We start from the raw sequence: 18,388 nt of genomic DNA, 5'->3' as shown, positions 1-18,388 counted from the left end.
GTCTGAATTTGTCGCACAGAAAGTTGCAGGCCAAATATGTGCGACATTTCTGCGACTTTAGCTTCTAGAGCATTTTTACAACATTATACATAGGTGCTGAATACATAAAAAGCGACTGTTCAGCGACAGACAAGTCGCATCGGCTGAAAGTAGGCCAGAATGTCAGTCCATGTTGGAGCAGGTTTAGATACAGTCTAAAGCATAGATCTCAAAGTCTGTGCACAGAATTTAGCAAGGGCCTCGCACCTTCTGATGCATCAGGTAGGTGCACAATAGCATAGCCTAACCCTCTGTACTTTGGTCTTTATATTGATGCGGGACATAGACAGCCAGCTGATGACCAATCCATTAGTGCAATGGATGGCTGGAAGCATTTGTCTTTGCCTTTGCAATACCACAGAAGCAATGCATGGTCAATGTACAGCAATGACACACCTGTGTGAACAGCCAGGAGACCCCCCCCCCCCCCCCCCCCCATGTTATGTTACATAGTTACATAGTTAGTACGGTCGAAAAAAGACATATGTCCATCAAGTTCAACCAGGGAATTAAGGGGTAGGGGTGTGGCGCGATATTGGGGAAGGGATGAGATTTTATATTTCTTCATAAGCATTAATCTTATTTTGTCAATTAGGAACATTCAGCACCCACCCGCTATCAAGGCAGCTGCCTATCATGTCATGCCCTACCTGCACAGGTGTGCTGGCTACTCAAATGATCCAATTAAGGAGGCCATTTAGTCAGCAGCAGCAGAAGTCCTGTGCCTGGACGCTCCAACAGCGGCCAGACACAAGCAGAAGCAGAAGCAGCAGAAGCAGCAGCAGCAGCACCACCTTTTGTTTTTTGGCTGCAGAAGCAGCAGCAGCAAGGCCCACAGGGCTGGCTAGCAAGCAAGCAGGTAGCAATGAAAGTAGGAATCTTTCTTTTTAACCCTGTAAGGGGGTGGTGCACTGTACCCGAAGATACTGCCATATCGGGTCAATGCATAGGGCGACGGAAGCAAGCTTCGAAATCAGCCCCCGTTCTCAAAAATCCATTTAATATATGGTCCCCAGATAGGGGACGTATCAGATATTAAACTGATAAGAACAGATACTACACTTGATCTTAGCCAAAAGGCCGAGAAGCGATAACCGTGAAAGGGGCGGGCCCAACAAGGTCCCCTTCATGGGCACTATCACTGCTTGCTGTCAGGGAGGCTGCCAGACAATTTTCCATGCACACTCTGGGCTGGGGGGCAGTCAACCACCAGTACACACAGCAGAACCTAAACCCATACCATTATTGCTAAGCAGCAAGACAGGGGCCCATTGCACTCCCACGGGGCCTTTTTAAATGCAATCCATAACCCGGATTTGCCAGGAACCCTTCTTACTCCTCCTACTTGCATGTGACACTGGGCTTAGGATCTGCATAGGAAACACACACACAAGCACACACCTACCTTTGTTGCCTGCAGATGCCTCCTTGGCTGTCCCCAAACGGTATCAAACCAACACCCACGGGAAGCTGTAAGCATAGAGGACATGCCTGCACCCCATTGGACTTACCTGTGTGGGTTAAATCCGGGTTATTTGACAACCTATGGCGGTGATGGTTCTGCTCAGGCAGAGCAGTGCTGATGCTCCTCATAAAGCTGTCGCTGCTGTGAAGGTTCTAGGTGACATCACAAATCCCTATGGTTACATACACAACAAAGCTGGGTTGTTGTTGTTTACACTCTGCAAGGCCTGTGGAAGTGAGTGACATCATAGCACTGTAGTTCTGAGGGTTCTAGATGGATGCAACAATCTCCTGTTGCTTCTATGAAGGCCGTAATAGACGACATCACCAAACAGCTCCATAGTCACATACACAGCAAAGGAGAGATGTTGTTTACACCTAGTGATGTCAGTGGTATTGAGTGACATCATAGCACAGTGCTAAGGCTCCTGGGCCTGGACACAGCAGCGGCTGCAATATCTCAACGGAGAATACGTTTATATATATGTGTGTGTGTGCGCGTATATATATATATATATATATAATTATATATATATATATATATATATTTCTCCGCCGAAATCACTTTTAAACCCATTTCCACCTTTTTTTCCCTTCTCTTCCTCTTACTTTTTTTTTCACGTTTTTTTACGTTTTTCTCCTTTTCGCCTCTTTTCTGGGCGTATTATTCTTCTTTTTCTTCTTTTTTTTCGTCTAATGCATACCCCATCAGTGCAGCAATGCTTATTCAATACCGCCAGCAGATGGAGACACTGGGGGATAATTTTCTAAGGATTTATACTGATTTTTCCTGTCTGAATTTGTCGCACAGAAAGTTGCAGGCCAAATATGTGCGACATTTCTGCGACTTTAGCTTCTAGAGCATTTTTACAACATTATACATAGGTGCTGAATACATAAAAAGCGACTGTTCAGCGACAGACAAGTCGCATCGGCTGAAAGTAGGCCAGAATGTCAGTCCATGTTGGAGCAGGTTTAGATACAGTCTAAAGCATAGATCTCAAAGTCTGTGCACAGAATTTAGCAAGGGCCTCGCACCTTCTGATGCATCAGGTAGGTGCACAATAGCATAGCCTAACCCTCTGTACTTTGGTCTATATTGATGCGGGACATAGACAGCCAGCTGATGACCAATCCATTAGTGCAATGGATGGCTGGAAGCATTTGTCTTTGCCTTTGCAATACCACAGAAGCAATGCATGGTCAATGTACAGCAATGACACACCTGTGTGAACAGCCAGGAGACCCCCCCCCCCCCCCCCCCATGTTATGTTACATAGTTACATAGTTAGTACGGTCGAAAAAAGACATATGTCCATCAAGTTCAACCAGGGAATTAAGGGGTAGGGGTGTGGCGCGATATTGGGGAAGGGATGAGATTTTATATTTCTTCATAAGCATTAATCTTATTTTGTCAATTAGGAACATTCAGCACCCACCCGCTATCAAGGCAGCTGCCTATCATGTCATGCCCTACCTGCACAGGTGTGCTGGCTACTCAAATGATCCAATTAAGGAGGCCATTTAGTCAGCAGCAGCAGAAGTCCTGTGCCTGGACGCTCCAACAGCGGCCAGACACAAGCAGAAGCAGAAGCAGCAGAAGCAGCAGCAGCAGCACCACCTTTTGTTTTTTGGCTGCAGAAGCAGCAGCAGCAAGGCCCACAGGGCTGGCTAGCTGGCTAGCCAGCAAGCAAGCAGGTAGCAATGAAAGTAGGAATCTTTCTTTTTAACCCTGTAAGGGGGTGGTGCACTGTACCCGAAGATACTGCCATATCGGGTCAATGCATAGGGCGACGGAAGCAAGCTTCGAAATCAGCCCCCGTTCTCAAAAATCCATTTAATATATGGTCCCCAGATAGGGGACGTATCAGATATTAAACTGATAAGAACAGATACTACACTTGATCTTAGCCAAAAGGCCGAGAAGCGATAACCGTGAAAGGGGCGGGCCCAACAAGGTCCCCTTCATGGGCACTATCACTGCTTGCTGTCAGGGAGGCTGCCAGACAATTTTCCATGCACACTCTGGGCTGGGGGGCAGTCAACCACCAGTACACACAGCAGAACCTAAACCCATACCATTATTGCTAAGCAGCAAGACAGGGGCCCATTGCACTCCCACGGGGCCTTTTTAAATGCAATCCATAACCCGGATTTGCCAGGAACCCTTCTTACTCCTCCTACTTGCATGTGACACTGGGCTTAGGATCTGCATAGGAAACACACACACAAGCACACACCTACCTTTGTTGCCTGCAGATGCCTCCTTGGCTGTCCCCAAACGGTATCAAAACCAACACCCACGGGAAGCTGTAAGCATAGAGGACATGCCTGCACCCCATTGGACTTACCTGTGTGGGTTAAATCCGGGTTATTTGACAACCTATGGCGGTGATGGTTCTGCTCAGGCAGAGCAGTGCTGATGCTCCTCATAAAGCTGTCGCTGCTGTGAAGGTTCTAGGTGACATCACAAATCCCTATGGTTACATACACAACAAAGCTGGGTTGTTGTTGTTTACACTCTGCAAGGCCTGTGGAAGTGAGTGACATCATAGCACTGTAGTTCTGAGGGTTCTAGATGGATGCAACAATCTCCTGTTGCTTCTATGAAGGCCGTAATAGACGACATCACCAAACAGCTCCATAGTCACATACACAGCAAAGGAGAGATGTTGTTTACACCTAGTGATGTCAGTGGTATTGAGTGACATCATAGCACAGTGCTAAGGCTCCTGGGCCTGGACACAGCAGCGGCTGCAATATCTCAACGGAGAATACGTTTATATATATGTGTGTGTGTGCGCGTATATATATACTAATATATATATATATATTATATATATATATATATATATTTCTCCGCCGAAATCACTTTTAAACCCATTTCCACCTTTTTTTCCCTTCTCTTCCTCTTACTTTTTTTTTCACGTTTTTTTTACGATTTTCTCCTTTTCGCCTCTTTTCTGGGCGTATTATTCTTCTTTTTCTTCTTTTTTTTCGTCTAATGCATACCCCATCAGTGCAGCAATGCTTATTCAATACCGCCAGCAGATGGAGACACTGGGGGATAATTTTCTAAGGATTTATACTGATTTTTCCTGTCTGAATTTGTCGCACAGAAAGTTGCAGGCCAAATATGTGCGACATTTCTGCGACTTTAGCTTCTAGAGCATTTTTACAACATTATACATAGGTGCTGAATACATAAAAAGCGACTGTTCAGCGACAGACAAGTCGCATCGGCTGAAAGTAGGCCAGAATGTCAGTCCATGTTGGAGCAGGTTTAGATACAGTCTAAAGCATAGATCTCAAAGTCTGTGCACAGAATTTAGCAAGGGCCTCGCACCTTCTGATGCATCAGGTAGGTGCACAATAGCATAGCCTAACCCTCTGTACTTTGGTCTATATTGATGCGGGACATAGACAGCCAGCTGATGACCAATCCATTAGTGCAATGGATGGCTGGAAGCATTTGTCTTTGCCTTTGCAATACCACAGAAGCAATGCATGGTCAATGTACAGCAATGACACACCTGTGTGAACAGCCAGGAGACCCCCCCCCCCCCCCCCCCATGTTATGTTACATAGTTACATAGTTAGTACGGTCGAAAAAAGACATATGTCCATCAAGTTCAACCAGGGAATTAAGGGGTAGGGGTGTGGCGCGATATTGGGGAAGGGATGAGATTTTATATTTCTTCATAAGCATTAATCTTATTTTGTCAATTAGGAACATTCAGCACCCACCCGCTATCAAGGCAGCTGCCTATCATGTCATGCCCTACCTGCACAGGTGTGCTGGCTACTCAAATGATCCAATTAAGGAGGCCATTTAGTCAGCAGCAGCAGAAGTCCTGTGCCTGGACGCTCCAACAGCGGCCAGACACAAGCAGAAGCAGAAGCAGCAGAAGCAGCAGCAGCAGCACCACCTTTTGTTTTTTGGCTGCAGAAGCAGCAGCAGCAAGGCCCACAGGGCCTGGCTAGCTGGCTAGCCAGCAAGCAAGCAGGTAGCAATGAAAGTAGGAATCTTTCTTTTTAACCCTGTAAGGGGGTGGTGCACTGTACCCGAAGATACTGCCATATCGGGTCAATGCATAGGGCGACGGAAGCAAGCTTCGAAATCAGCCCCCGTTCTCAAAAATCCATTTAATATATGGTCCCCAGATAGGGGACGTATCAGATATTAAACTGATAAGAACAGATACTACACTTGATCTTAGCCAAAAGGCCGAGAAGCGATAACCGTGAAAGGGGCGGGCCCAACAAGGTCCCCTTCATGGGCACTATCACTGCTTGCTGTCAGGGAGGCTGCCAGACAATTTTCCATGCACACTCTGGGCTGGGGGGCAGTCAACCACCAGTACACACAGCAGAACCTAAACCCATACCATTATTGCTAAGCAGCAAGACAGGGGCCCCATTGCACTCCCACGGGGCCTTTTTAAATGCAATCCATAACCCGGATTTGCCAGGAACCCTTCTTACTCCTCCTACTTGCATGTGACACTGGGCTTAGGATCTGCATAGGAAACACACACACAAGCACACACCTACCTTTGTTGCCTGCAGATGCCTCCTTGGCTGTCCCCAAACGGTATCAAACCAACACCCACGGGAAGCTGTAAGCATAGAGGACATGCCTGCACCCCATTGGACTTACCTGTGTGGGTTAAATCCGGGTTATTTGACAACCTATGGCGGTGATGGTTCTGCTCAGGCAGAGCAGTGCTGATGCTCCTCATAAAGCTGTCGCTGCTGTGAAGGTTCTAGGTGACATCACAAATCCCTATGGTTACATACACAACAAAGCTGGGTTGTTGTTGTTTACACTCTGCAAGGCCTGTGGAAGTGAGTGACATCATAGCACTGTAGTTCTGAGGGTTCTAGATGGATGCAACAATCTCCTGTTGCTTCTATGAAGGCCGTAATAGACGACATCACCAAACAGCTCCATAGTCACATACACAGCAAAGGAGAGATGTTGTTTACACCTAGTGATGTCAGTGGTATTGAGTGACATCATAGCACAGTGCTAAGGCTCCTGGGCCTGGACACAGCAGCGGCTGCAATATCTCAACGGAGAATACGTTTATATATATGTGTGTGTGTGCGCGTATATATATATAATATATATATATATTATATATATATATATATATATATTTCTCCGCCGAAATCACTTTTAAACCCATTTCCACCTTTTTTTCCCTTCTCTTCCTCTTACTTTTTTTTCACGTTTTTTTTACGTTTTTCTCCTTTTCGCCTCTTTTCTGGGCGTATTATTCTTCTTTTTCTTCTTTTTTTTCGTCTAATGCATACCCCATCAGTGCAGCAATGCTTATTCAATACCGCCAGCAGATGGAGACACTGGGGGATAATTTTCTAAGGATTTATACTGATTTTTCCTGTCTGAATTTGTCGCACAGAAAGTTGCAGGCCAAATATGTGCGACATTTCTGCGACTTTAGCTTCTAGAGCATTTTTACAACATTATACATAGGTGCTGAATACATAAAAAGCGACTGTTCAGCGACAGACAAGTCGCATCGGCTGAAAGTAGGCCAGAATGTCAGTCCATGTTGGAGCAGGTTTAGATACAGTCTAAAGCATAGATCTCAAAGTCTGTGCACAGAATTTAGCAAGGGCCTCGCACCTTCTGATGCATCAGGTAGGTGCACAATAGCATAGCCTAACCCTCTGTACTTTGGTCTATATTGATGCGGGACATAGACAGCCAGCTGATGACCAATCCATTAGTGCAATGGATGGCTGGAAGCATTTGTCTTTGCCTTTGCAATACCACAGAAGCAATGCATGGTCAATGTACAGCAATGACACACCTGTGTGAACAGCCAGGAGACCCCCCCCCCCCCCCCCCATGTTATGTTACATAGTTACATAGTTAGTACGGTCGAAAAAAGACATATGTCCATCAAGTTCAACCAGGGAATTAAGGGGTAGGGGTGTGGCGCGATATTGGGGAAGGGATGAGATTTTATATTTCTTCATAAGCATTAATCTTATTTTGTCAATTAGGAACATTCAGCACCCACCCGCTATCAAGGCAGCTGCCTATCATGTCATGCCCTACCTGCACAGGTGTGCTGGCTACTCAAATGATCCAATTAAGGAGGCCATTTAGTCAGCAGCAGCAGAAGTCCTGTGCCTGGACGCTCCAACAGCGGCCAGACACAAGCAGAAGCAGAAGCAGCAGAAGCAGCAGCAGCAGCACCACCTTTTGTTTTTTGGCTGCAGAAGCAGCAGCAGCAAGGGCCCACAGGGCTGGCTAGCTGGCTAGCCAGCAAGCAAGCAGGTAGCAATGAAAGTAGGAATCTTTCTTTTTAACCCTGTAAGGGGGTGGTGCACTGTACCCGAAGATACTGCCATATCGGGTCAATGCATAGGGCGACGGAAGCAAGCTTCGAAATCAGCCCCCGTTCTCAAAAATCCATTTAATATATGGTCCCCAGATAGGGGACGTATCAGATATTAAACTGATAAGAACAGATACTACACTTGATCTTAGCCAAAAGGCCGAGAAGCGATAACCGTGAAAGGGGCGGGCCCAACAAGGTCCCCTTCATGGGCACTATCACTGCTTGCTGTCAGGGAGGCTGCCAGACAATTTTCCATGCACACTCTGGGCTGGGGGGCAGTCAACCACCAGTACACACAGCAGAACCTAAAACCCATACCATTATTGCTAAGCAGCAAGACAGGGGCCCATTGCACTCCCACGGGGCCTTTTTAAATGCAATCCATAACCCGGATTTGCCAGGAACCCTTCTTACTCCTCCTACTTGCATGTGACACTGGGCTTAGGATCTGCATAGGAAACACACACACAAGCACACACCTACCTTTGTTGCCTGCAGATGCCTCCTTGGCTGTCCCCAAACGGTATCAAACCAACACCCACGGGAAGCTGTAAGCATAGAGGACATGCCTGCACCCCATTGGACTTACCTGTGTGGGTTAAATCCGGGTTATTTGACAACCTATGGCGGTGATGGTTTCTGCTCAGGCAGAGCAGTGCTGATGCTCCTCATAAAGCTGTCGCTGCTGTGAAGGTTCTAGGTGACATCACAAATCCCTATGGTTACATACACAACAAAGCTGGGTTGTTGTTGTTTACACTCTGCAAGGCCTGTGGAAGTGAGTGACATCATAGCACTGTAGTTCTGAGGGTTCTAGATGGATGCAACAATCTCCTGTTGCTTCTATGAAGGCCGTAATAGACGACATCACCAAACAGCTCCATAGTCACATACACAGCAAAGGAGAGATGTTGTTTACACCTAGTGATGTCAGTGGTATTGAGTGACATCATAGCACAGTGCTAAGGCTCCTGGGCCTGGACACAGCAGCGGCTGCAATATCTCAACGGAGAATACGTTTATATATATGTGTGTGTGTGCGCGTATATATATATAGTATATATATATATATATATATATATATATATATTTCTCCGCCGAAATCACTTTTAAACCCATTTCCACCTTTTTTTCCCTTCTCTTCCTCTTACTTTTTTTTCACGTTTTTTTACGTTTTTCTCCTTTTCGCCTCTTTTCTGGGCGTATTATTCTTCTTTTTCTTCTTTTTTTTCGTCTAATGCATACCCCATCAGTGCAGCAATGCTTATTCAATACCGCCAGCAGATGGAGACACTGGGGGATAATTTTCTAAGGATTTATACTGATTTTTCCTGTCTGAATTTGTCGCACAGAAAGTTGCAGGCCAAATATGTGCGACATTTCTGCGACTTTAGCTTCTAGAGCATTTTTACAACATTATACATAGGTGCTGAATACATAAAAAGCGACTGTTCAGCGACAGACAAGTCGCATCGGCTGAAAGTAGGCCAGAATGTCAGTCCATGTTGGAGCAGGTTTAGATACAGTCTAAAGCATAGATCTCAAAGTCTGTGCACAGAATTTAGCAAGGGCCTCGCACCTTCTGATGCATCAGGTAGGTGCACAATAGCATAGCCTAACCCTCTGTACTTTGGTCTATATTGATGCGGGACATAGACAGCCAGCTGATGACCAATCCATTAGTGCAATGGATGGCTGGAAGCATTTGTCTTTGCCTTTGCAATACCACAGAAGCAATGCATGGTCAATGTACAGCAATGACACACCTGTGTGAACAGCCAGGAGACCCCCCCCCCCCCCCCCCATGTTATGTTACATAGTTACATAGTTAGTACGGTCGAAAAAAGACATATGTCCATCAAGTTCAACCAGGGAATTAAGGGGTAGGGGTGTGGCGCGATATTGGGGAAGGGATGAGATTTTATATTTCTTCATAAGCATTAATCTTATTTTGTCAATTAGGAACATTCAGCACCCACCCGCTATCAAGGCAGCTGCCTATCATGTCATGCCTACCTGCACAGGTGTGCTGGCTACTCAAATGATCCAATTAAGGAGGCCATTTAGTCAGCAGCAGCAGAAGTCCTGTGCCTGGACGCTCCAACAGCGGCCAGACACAAGCAGAAGCAGAAGCAGCAGAAGCAGCAGCAGCAGCACCACCTTTTGTTTTTTGGCTGCAGAAGCAGCAGCAGCAAGGCCCACAGGGCTGGCTAGCTGGCTAGCCAGCAAGCAAGCAGGTAGCAATGAAAGTAGGAATCTTTCTTTTTAACCCTGTAAGGGGGTGGTGCACTGTACCCGAAGATACTGCCATATCGGGTCAATGCATAGGGCGACGGAAGCAAGCTTCGAAATCAGCCCCCGTTCTCAAAAATCCATTTAATATATGGTCCCCAGATAGGGGACGTATCAGATATTAAACTGATAAGAACAGATACTACACTTGATCTTAGCCAAAAGGCCGAGAAGCGATAACCGTGAAAGGGGCGGGCCCAACAAGGTCCCCTTCATGGGCACTATCACTGCTTGCTGTCAGGGAGGCTGCCAGACAATTTTCCATGCACACTCTGGGCTGGGGGGCAGTCAACCACCAGTACACACAGCAGAACCTAAACCCATACCATTATTGCTAAGCAGCAAGACAGGGGCCCATTGCACTCCCACGGGGCCTTTTTAAATGCAATCCATAACCCGGATTTGCCAGGAACCCTTCTTACTCCTCCTACTTGCATGTGACACTGGGCTTAGGATCTGCATAGGAAACACACACACAAGCACACACCTACCTTTGTTGCCTGCAGATGCCTCCTTGGCTGTCCCCAAACGGTATCAAACCAACACCCACGGGAAGCTGTAAGCATAGAGGACATGCCTGCACCCCATTGGACTTACCTGTGTGGGTTAAATCCGGGTTATTTGACAACCTATGGCGGTGATGGTTCTGCTCAGGCAGAGCAGTGCTGATGCTCCTCATAAAGCTGTCGCTGCTGTGAAGGTTCTAGGTGACATCACAAATCCCTATGGTTACATACACAACAAAGCTGGGTTGTTGTTGTTTACACTCTGCAAGGCCTGTGGAAGTGAGTGACATCATAGCACTGTAGTTCTGAGGGTTCTAGATGGATGCAACAATCTCCTGTTGCTTCTATGAAGGCCGTAATAGACGACATCACCAAACAGCTCCATAGTCACATACACAGCAAAGGAGAGATGTTGTTTACACCTAGTGATGTCAGTGGTATTGAGTGACATCATAGCACAGTGCTAAGGCTCCTGGGCCTGGACACAGCAGCGGCTGCAATATCTCAACGGAGAATACGTTTATATATATGTGTGTGTGTGCGCGTATATATATATATATATATATATATTATATATATATATATATATATATTTCTCCGCCGAAATCACTTTTAAACCCCATTTCCACCTTTTTTTCCCTTCTCTTCCTCTTACTTTTTTTTCACGTTTTTTTACGTTTTTCTCCTTTTCGCCTCTTTTCTGGGCGTATTATTCTTCTTTTTCTTCTTTTTTTTTCGTCTAATGCATACCCCATCAGTGCAGCAATGCTTATTCAATACCGCCAGCAGATGGAGACACTGGGGGATAATTTTCTAAGGATTTATACTGATTTTTCCTGTCTGAATTTGTCGCACAGAAAGTTGCAGGCCAAATATGTGCGACATTTCTGCGACTTTAGCTTCTAGAGCATTTTTACAACATTATACATAGGTGCTGAAATACATAAAAAGCGACTGTTCAGCGACAGACAAGTCGCATCGGCTGAAAGTAGGCCAGAATGTCAGTCCATGTTGGAGCAGGTTTAGATACAGTCTAAAGCATAGATCTCAAAGTCTGTGCACAGAATTTAGCAAGGGCCTCGCACCTTCTGATGCATCAGGTAGGTGCACAATAGCATAGCCTAACCCTCTGTACTTTGGTCTATATTGATGCGGGACATAGACAGCCAGCTGATGACCAATCCATTAGTGCAATGGATGGCTGGAAGCATTTGTCTTTGCCTTTGCAATACCACAGAAGCAATGCATGGTCAATGTACAGCAATGACACACCTGTGTGAACAGCCAGGAGACCCCCCCCCCCCCCCCCCATGTTATGTTACATAGTTACATAGTTAGTACGGTCGAAAAAAGACATATGTCCATCAAGTTCAACCAGGGAATTAAGGGGTAGGGGTGTGGCGCGATATTGGGGAAGGGATGAGATTTTATATTTCTTCATAAGCATTAATCTTATTTTGTCAATTAGGAACATTCAGCACCCACCCGCTATCAAGGCAGCTGCCTATCATGTCATGCCCTACCTGCACAGGTGTGCTGGCTACTCAAATGATCCAATTAAGGAGGCCATTTAGTCAGCAGCAGCAGAAGTCCTGTGCCTGGACGCTCCAACAGCGGCCAGACACAAGCAGAAGCAGAAGCAGCAGAAGCAGCAGCAGCAGCACCACCTTTTGTTTTTTGGCTGCAGAAGCAGCAGCAGCAAGGCCCACAGGGCTGGCTAGCTGGCTAGCCAGCAAGCAAGCAGGTAGCAATGAAAGTAGGAATCTTTCTTTTTAACCCTGTAAGGGGGTGGTGCACTGTACCCGAAGATACTGCCATATCGGGTCAATGCATAGGGCGACGGAAGCAAGCTTCGAAATCAGCCCCCGTTCTCAAAAATCCATTTAATATATGGTCCCCAGATAGGGGACGTATCAGATATTAAACTGATAAGAAACAGATACTACACTTGATCTTAGCCAAAAGGCCGAGAAGCGATAACCGTGAAAGGGGCGGGCCCAACAAGGTCCCCTTCATGGGCACTATCACTGCTTGCTGTCAGGGAGGCTGCCAGACAATTTTCCATGCACACTCTGGGCTGGGGGGCAGTCAACCACCAGTACACACAGCAGAACCTAAACCCATACCATTATTGCTAAGCAGCAAGACAGGGGCCCATTGCACTCCCACGGGGCCTTTTTAAATGCAATCCATAACCCGGATTTGCCAGGAACCCTTCTTACTCCTCCTACTTGCATGTGACACTGGGCTTAGGATCTGCATAGGAAACACACACACAAGCACACACCTACCTTTGTTGCCTGCAGATGCCTCCTTGGCTGTCCCCAAACGGTATCAAACCAACACCCACGGGAAGCTGTAAGCATAGAGGACATGCCTGCACCCCATTGGACTTACCTGTGTGGGTTAAATCCGGGTTATTTGACAACCTATGGCGGTGATGGTTCTGCTCAGGCAGAGCAGTGCTGATGCTCCTCATAAAGCTGTCGCTGCTGTGAAGGTTCTAGGTGACATCACAAATCCCTATGGTTACATACACAACAAAGCTGGGTTGTTGTTGTTTACACTCTGCAAGGCCTGTGGAAGTGAGTGACATCATAGCACTGTAGTTCTGAGGGTTCTAGATGGATGCAACAATCTCCTGTTGCTTCTATGAAGGCCGTAATAGACGACATCACCAAACAGCTCCATAGTCACATACACAGCAAAGGAGAGATGTTGTTTACACCTAGTGATGTCAGTGGTATTGAGTGACATCATAGCACAGTGCTAAGGCTCCTGGGCCCTGGACACAGCAGCGGCTGCAATATCTCAACGGAGAATACGTTTTATATATATGTGTGTGTGTGCGCGTATATATATATACTATATATATATATAATATATATATATATATATATATTTCTCCGCCGAAATCACTTTTAAACCCATTTCCACCTTTTTTTTCCCTTCTCTTCCTCTTACTTTTTTTTTCACGTTTTTTTACGTTTTTCTCCTTTTCGCCTCTTTTCTGGGCGTATTATTCTTCTTTTTCTTCTTTTTTTTCGTCTAATGCATACCCCATCAGTGCAGCAATGCTTATTCAATACCGCCAGCAGATGGAGACACTGGGGGATAATTTTCTAAGGATTTATACTGATTTTTTCCTGTCTGAATTTGTCGCACAGAAAGTTGCAGGCCAAATATGTGCGACATTTCTGCGACTTTAGCTTCTAGAGCATTTTTACAACATTATACATAGGTGCTGAATACATAAAAAGCGACTGTTCAGCGACAGACAAGTCGCATCGGCTGAAAGTAGGCCAGAATGTCAGTCCATGTTGGAGCAGGTTTAGATACAGTCTAAAGCATAGATCTCAAAGTCTGTGCACAGAATTTAGCAAGGGCCTCGCACCTTCTGATGCATCAGGTAGGTGCACAATAGCATAGCCTAACCCTCTGTACTTTGGTCTATATTGATGCGGGACATAGACAGCCAGCTGATGACCAATCCATTAGTGCAATGGATGGCTGGAAGCATTTGTCTTTGCCTTTGCAATACCACAGAAGCAATGCATGGTCAATGTACAGCAATGACACACCTGTGTGAACAGCCAGGAGACCCCCCCCCCCCCCCCCCATGTTATGTTACATAGTTACATAGTTAGTACGGTCGAAAAAAGACATATGTCCATCAAGTTCAACCAGGGAATTAAGGGGTAGGGGTGTGGCGCGATATTGGGGAAGGGATGAGATTTTATATTTCTTCATAAGCATTAATCTTATTTTGTCAATTAGGAACATTCAGCACCCACCCGCTATCAAGGCAGCTGCCTATCATGTCATGCCCTACCTGCACAGGTGTGCTGGCTACTCAAATGATCCAATTAAGGAGGCCATTTAGTCAGCAGCAGCAGAAGTCCTGTGCCTGGACGCTCCAACAGCGGCCAGACACAAGCAGAAGCAGAAGCAGCAGAAGCAGCAGCAGCAGCACCACCTTTTGTTTTTTGGCTGCAGAAGCAGCAGCAGCAAGGCCCACAGGGCTGGCTAGCTGGCTAGCCAGCAAGCAAGCAGGTAGCAATGAAAGTAGGAATCTTTCTTTTTAACCCTGTAAGGGGGTGGTGCACTGTACCCGAAGATACTGCCATATCGGGTCAATGCATAGGGCGACGGAAGCAAGCTTCGAAATCAGCCCCCGTTCTCAAAAATCCATTTAATATATGGTCCCCAGATAGGGGACGTATCAGATATTAAACTGATAAGAACAGATACTACACTTGATCTTAGCCAAAAGGCCGAGAAGCGATAACCGTGAAAGGGGCGGGCCCAACAAGGTCCCCTTCATGGGCACTATCACTGCTTGCTGTCAGGGAGGGCTGCCAGACAATTTTCCATGCACACTCTGGGCTGGGGGGCAGTCAACCACCAGTACACACAGCAGAACCTAAACCCATACCATTATTGCTAAGCAGCAAGACAGGGGCCCATTGCACTCCCACGGGGCCTTTTTAAATGCAATCCATAACCCGGATTTGCCAGGAACCCTTCTTACTCCTCCTACTTGCATGTGACACTGGGCTTAGGATCTGCATAGGAAACACACACACAAGCACACACCTACCTTTGTTGCCTGCAGATGCCTCCTTGGCTGTCCCCAAACGGTATCAAACCAACACCCACGGGAAGCTGTAAGCATAGAGGACATGCCTGCACCCCATTGGACTTACCTGTGTGGGTTAAATCCGGGTTATTTGACAACCTATGGCGGTGATGGTTCTGCTCAGGCAGAGCAGTGCTGATGCTCCTCATAAAGCTGTCGCTGCTGTGAAGGTTCTAGGTGACATCACAAATCCCTATGGTTACATACACAACAAAGCTGGGTTGTTGTTGTTTACACTCTGCAAGGCCTGTGGAAGTGAGTGACATCATAGCACTGTAGTTCTGAGGGTTCTAGATGGATGCAACAATCTCCTGTTGCTTCTATGAAGGCCGTAATAGACGACATCACCAAACAGCTCCATAGTCACATACACAGCAAAGGAGAGATGTTGTTTACACCTAGTGATGTCAGTGGTATTGAGTGACATCATAGCACAGTGCTAAGGCTCCTGGGCCTGGACACAGCAGCGGCTGCAATATCTCAACGGAGAATACGTTTATATATATGTGTGTGTGTGCGCGTATATATATATATATATATATATATATATATATATAATATATATATATTTCTCCGCCGAAATCACTTTTAAACCCATTTCCACCTTTTTTTCCCTTCTCTTCCTCTTACTTTTTTTTCACGTTTTTTTACGTTTTTCTCCTTTTCGCCTCTTTTCTGGGCGTATTATTCTTCTTTTTCTTCTTTTTTTTCGTCTAATGCATACCCCATCAGTGCAGCAATGCTTATTCAATACCGCCAGCAGATGGAGACACTGGGGGATAATTTTCTAAGGATTTATACTGATTTTTCCTGTCTGAATTTGTCGCACAGAAAGTTGCAGGCCAAATATGTGCGACATTTCTGCGACTTTAGCTTCTAGAGCATTTTTACAACATTATAACATAGGTGCTGAATACATAAAAAGCGACTGTTCAGCGACAGACAAGTCGCATCGGCTGAAAGTAGGCCAGAATGTCAGTCCATGTTGGAGCAGGTTTAGATACAGTCTAAAGCATAGATCTCAAAGTCTGTGCACAGAATTTAGCAAGGGCCTCGCACCTTCTGATGCATCAGGTAGGTGCACAATAGCATAGCCTAACCCTCTGTACTTTGGTCTATATTGATGCGGGACATAGACAGCCAGCTGATGACCAATCCATTAGTGCAATGGATGGCTGGGAAGCATTTGTCTTTGCCTTTGCAATACCACAGAAGCAATGCATGGTCAATGTACAGCAATGACACACCTGTGTGAACAGCCAGGAGACCCCCCCCCCCCCCCCCCCATGTTATGTTACATAGTTACATAGTTAGTACGGTCGAAAAAAGACATATGTCCATCAAGTTCAACCAGGGAATTAAGGGGTAGGGGTGTGGCGCGATATTGGGGAAGGGATGAGATTTTATATTTCTTCATAAGCATTAATCTTATTTTGTCAATTAGGAACATTCAGCACCCACCCGCTATCAAGGCAGCTGCCTATCATGTCATGCCCTACCTGCACAGGTGTGCTGGCTACTCAAATGATCCAATTAAGGAGGCCATTTAGTCAGCAGCAGCAGAAGTCCTGTGCCTGGACGCTCCAACAGCGGCCAGACACAAGCAGAAGCAGAAGCAGCAGAAGCAGCAGCAGCAGCACCACCTTTTGTTTTTTGGCTGCAGAAGCAGCAGCAGCAAGGCCCACAGGGCTGGCTAGCTGGCTAGCCAGCAAGCAAGCAGGTAGCAATGAAAGTAGGAATCTTTCTTTTTAACCCTGTAAGGGGGTGGTGCACTGTACCCGAAGATACTGCCATATCGGGTCAATGCATAGGGCGACGGAAGCAAGCTTCGAAATCAGCCCCCGTTCTCAAAAATCCATTTAATATATGGTCCCCAGATAGGGGACGTATCAGATATTAAACTGATAAGAACAGATACTACACTTGATCTTAGCCAAAAGGCCGAGAAGCGATAACCGTGAAAGGGGCGGGCCCAACAAGGTCCCCTTCATGGGCACTATCACTGCTTGCTGTCAGGGAGGCTGCCAGACAATTTTCCATGCACACTCTGGGCTGGGGGGCAGTCAACCACCAGTACACACAGCAGAACCTAAACCCATACCATTATTGCTAAGCAGCAAGACAGGGGCCCATTGCACTCCCACGGGGCCTTTTTTAAATGCAATCCATAACCCGGATTTGCCAGGAACCCTTCTTACTCCTCCTACTTGCATGTGACACTGGGCTTAGGATCTGCATAGGAAACACACACACAAGCACACACCTACCTTTGTTGCCTGCAGATGCCTCCTTGGCTGTCCCCAAACGGTATCAAACCAACACCCACGGGAAGCTGTAAGCATAGAGGACATGCCTGCACCCCATTGGACTTACCTGTGTGGGTTAAATCCGGGTTATTTGACAACCTATGGCGGTGATGGTTCTGCTCAGGCAGAGCAGTGCTGATGCTCCTCATAAAGCTGTCGCTGCTGTGAAGGTTCTAGGTGACATCACAAATCCCTATGGTTACATACACAACAAAGCTGGGTTGTTGTTGTTTACACTCTGCAAGGCCTGTGGAAGTGAGTGACATCATAGCACTGTAGTTCTGAGGGTTCTAGATGGATGCAACAATCTCCTGTTGCTTCTATGAAGGCCGTAATAGACGACATCACCAAACAGCTCCATAGTCACATACACAGCAAAGGAGAGATGTTGTTTACACCTAGTGATGTCAGTGGTATTGAGTGACATCATAGCACAGTGCTAAGGCTCCTGGCCTGGACACAGCAGCGGCTGCAATATCTCAACGGAGAATACGTTTATATATATGTGTGTGTGTGCGCGTAATATATATATTATATATATATATATATATATATATATATATTATATATTTCTCCGCCGAAATCACTTTTAAACCCATTTCCACCTTTTTTTCCCTTCTCTTCCTCTTACTTTTTTTTTCACGTTTTTTTATACGTTTTTTCTCCTTTTCGCCTCTTTTCTGGGCGTATTATTCTTCTTTTTCTTCTTTTTTTTCGTCTAATGCATACCCCAATCAGTGCATCAATGCTTATTCAATACCGCCA

The 18,388-nt window shown here is 46.1% G+C and overlaps 8 non-coding genes across 8 annotated transcripts; all 8 read right to left on the bottom strand.

Annotated features, from left to right (window-relative positions):
- Nucleotides 1–940: 940 nt before the first annotated feature.
- Nucleotides 941–1,131, bottom strand: LOC130324016 (U2 spliceosomal RNA). Its single transcript, XR_008869171.1, has one exon. It is a non-coding gene; the product is annotated as a U2 spliceosomal RNA (small nuclear RNA).
- Nucleotides 1,132–3,243: 2,112 nt separating this feature from the next.
- Nucleotides 3,244–3,434, bottom strand: LOC130324015 (U2 spliceosomal RNA). Its single transcript, XR_008869170.1, has one exon. It is a non-coding gene; the product is annotated as a U2 spliceosomal RNA (small nuclear RNA).
- Nucleotides 3,435–5,552: 2,118 nt separating this feature from the next.
- On the bottom strand, nucleotides 5,553–5,743 carry LOC130324030 (U2 spliceosomal RNA). The gene has a single exon (XR_008869184.1). It is a non-coding gene; the product is annotated as a U2 spliceosomal RNA (small nuclear RNA).
- Nucleotides 5,744–7,858: 2,115 nt separating this feature from the next.
- Nucleotides 7,859–8,049, bottom strand: LOC130324029 (U2 spliceosomal RNA). The gene has a single exon (XR_008869183.1). It is a non-coding gene; the product is annotated as a U2 spliceosomal RNA (small nuclear RNA).
- Nucleotides 8,050–10,159: 2,110 nt separating this feature from the next.
- On the bottom strand, nucleotides 10,160–10,350 carry LOC130324028 (U2 spliceosomal RNA). Its single transcript, XR_008869182.1, has one exon. It is a non-coding gene; the product is annotated as a U2 spliceosomal RNA (small nuclear RNA).
- A 2,114-nt stretch (nucleotides 10,351–12,464) lies between these two features.
- LOC130324027 (U2 spliceosomal RNA) lies at nucleotides 12,465–12,656 on the bottom strand. Its single transcript, XR_008869181.1, has one exon. It is a non-coding gene; the product is annotated as a U2 spliceosomal RNA (small nuclear RNA).
- Nucleotides 12,657–14,773: 2,117 nt separating this feature from the next.
- LOC130324026 (U2 spliceosomal RNA) lies at nucleotides 14,774–14,964 on the bottom strand. Its single transcript, XR_008869180.1, has one exon. It is a non-coding gene; the product is annotated as a U2 spliceosomal RNA (small nuclear RNA).
- A 2,115-nt stretch (nucleotides 14,965–17,079) lies between these two features.
- Nucleotides 17,080–17,270, bottom strand: LOC130324014 (U2 spliceosomal RNA). The gene has a single exon (XR_008869169.1). It is a non-coding gene; the product is annotated as a U2 spliceosomal RNA (small nuclear RNA).
- Between the last annotated feature and the right edge of the window lie 1,118 nt (nucleotides 17,271–18,388).

This window comes from Hyla sarda, unplaced genomic scaffold (genome assembly GCF_029499605.1).
Source record: "Hyla sarda isolate aHylSar1 unplaced genomic scaffold, aHylSar1.hap1 scaffold_2573, whole genome shotgun sequence".
Taxonomy (NCBI): domain Eukaryota; kingdom Metazoa; phylum Chordata; class Amphibia; order Anura; family Hylidae; genus Hyla; species Hyla sarda.
Note: the sequence above shows the minus strand (reverse complement) of the source record. Positions and strands in the feature narration are given on the sequence as shown.